The sequence below is a fragment of the Macrobrachium nipponense genome, chromosome 21 (assembly GCF_015104395.2).
Source record: "Macrobrachium nipponense isolate FS-2020 chromosome 21, ASM1510439v2, whole genome shotgun sequence".
Classification (NCBI taxonomy): domain Eukaryota; kingdom Metazoa; phylum Arthropoda; class Malacostraca; order Decapoda; family Palaemonidae; genus Macrobrachium; species Macrobrachium nipponense.
Window position 1 is genome coordinate 10,467,752 of NC_087212.1, and position 2,500 is coordinate 10,470,251.

General features: G+C 34.6%; 1 protein-coding gene across 2 annotated transcripts in view; it reads left to right on the top strand.

Moving 5' to 3' along the window:
• LOC135197781 (clavesin-2-like) overlaps window positions 1–2,500 on the top strand; it is a 132,950-nt gene that overhangs the window by 52,924 nt on the left and 77,526 nt on the right. The window lies entirely within an intron of this gene.

A 2,500-nucleotide genomic window follows, 5' to 3' on the forward strand; every position in this document is an offset into this window, starting at 1 on the left:
GTCCCATTTTTCCATTGTTAAATATGTATATATGACGCTATCGATACATTTTCTACTGAATTAATGATCAATAAATAATAATAAGAAAAAAATAATAATAATAATAAAGTAAATAAATAAATAACAAGATCTGCAGGTTTAGTAATTCAGCGTTCCATTTCTGCATCCATTTCCCCTCTTCTCTCTTAAGCTCTGGCGTCGTGGCTCTGTTTCCCCTTTTTTCATTATTTCTCTCTTAGCCTGTTTTGCTCATATTTTCACTCCCTTATTGGATATGGATTCTTTAAAATAATTTGTAAGCTAAAACGGTTCATTTTCACTTCCAAATTAATATTGCTTCTAGAAAAATAAATCCTGAAACGAAAGTTTTCATTTTTACTTCCATATTAATATTGCTTGTTACAAAAATAAATAATTCTTGATAGTATGTATTAATTTTTCACTTCCCTATTAATATTGCCTCCAAATAAATTCTTTAAACTAAAATTGTAATATTCACTTCCATATTGATATTGTCTCAGAAAAAAAAATCCTTAAACGAAAATAATATTCTCTTCCATATTGATTTTGCCTCAAAAAAAAAAATATCTTAAACGAAGATATTAATATTCACTTCCATATTGATTATTAAAAAAACCCCCCCCCAAAAAAAAAAAATCTTAAAACGAAATATTAATTTCAATTCCTATTGTATTGCCTCCCCACTCCCTACACCCCCCCCCCCCCCCCCCCCCCCCCCCCCCCCCCCCCCCTTGCCCTCCCCCACCAAAAAAAAAAAAAAAAAAAAAAAAAAAAAAAAAAAAAAAAAAAAAAAAAAAAAAAAAAAAAAAAACCAAAAAAAAAAAAAAAAAAAAAAAAAAAAAAAAAAAAAAAAACCTAAATGAAAATATTCAGTTGCACTTCCCCATAATACGGCCCCTTCCCGAAAAATATAAATTAATTCTCGGAAGAAAATATACAGAAAAGAGCTCCTCTTGAAGGGAGAAGTTCTAGCGGTGGATTCCATTTATGAAATTGTCTCGCACTTACCTGGAGTGCTGCTAAGAGAGAGAGTGATATACGGGGAGAGAGCTACTGCCTATCTAAAAGGATTGCTTCATAGGTGTTGTTTACCCGCATGAAGCCACACCGGGGAGGGACCTCTCTCTCTCTCTCTCTCTCTCTCTCTCTCTTGTTGCATTCATATTTTCATATTTTCCTCTCTCTCTCATGTTGCATTCCTCTCTCTCTCCTCTCTCTCTCTCTCTCTCTCTCTCTCTCTCGTATTCTTTTTTATACTTTCCCCTCTGTTTCTTCTTTCTCTCGTCGTTCTTTCTTTCTACTCCTCTCTTCCCCTTTCTTCCATTTCTTCTTATCCAGGTGTCCCTTCCCTTTTTTTTATTTATTTTTTGTTTATTCTATTTTATTATTCTGCGTAGGGGAAGGCTGGAGTAGGATGGGAGCGCAGAGGATTTTGGAACGGACAATAAATTCAAGGGTGTGGTAGGAAGGGTTGAAGAGGGAGAAGCCAAAAGGGTGTTTTTATATGTGTGTGTGTGTGTGTGTGTCACAGAGAGAGAGAGAGAGAGAGAGAGAGAGAGAGAATTATATGTATGTGAATCATTCCATGCAATCAACATCTGTCAAGTGACTATGAGGGAAGCCTTCATCAGTTTGATGCATATTGAAAGAAAGTGGTTCCCTCTTTATGAGTTGCTCTATGAGCAAGAGCCCGTGCTGGCTTAAGGCTGTTCCCTCTTCGCTGATGACATTGCAAGATGCCTTGAAATGGAGGAACAGCCTGACCGCTAGTTAGTCGAGATGAAGACTAATGGTTATCATCATCCGAAAAAGCGGTTTTTTCAAAGGCCACACCTTCCAAGGTAGTGGGGTTTAAGCCCAAGTGGTATATTATAGCTTTATTACGCAGACTTTGCGTATCTTTTCCACGTTTACGCAATCAGCTCCCAGGTGACCGGGTGATGATGTTCGCAAGGATGTTGCTTTCCTTCTTCATTGACTCCTGGATTGTTCCGTTGATATTTTTCTGTTTGGAGAACTTTTTTTGTTTGTGGTTCCTTATGGGTCGTCCCATAATGTAGCCCTATTTCTAGAGCTTTCAAATTTTACATTAGACACATTAGATTTTAAAACTAGCAGTTTCTAGAGCGTTCACCTTGAACAGATTAAGTTTTAAGACTAACATTTTTTTTAGAGCTTTCAGCTGTAACAGATTAAGTGTTATGAATAATCATTTCTAAAGCTTTAAGTTGTATCATTTAATGTTAAAACTAACAATTTGTACAGCTTTCAGCTTTTACAGTTTAAATGTTAAAACTAACAATTTTTTTGAGCTTTCAGCAGTAGAAGATTAAATTTTATGAATAATAATTTCTAAAGCTTCTAGTTTTAACATTTAATGTTAAAATTAACACTTTCCATAACTTTCTGCTTTAGCTGATTAAATTTCAAAACTACATTGAATTTAGTAGAAAATTTTTATATTTCGTAATTTCCTACA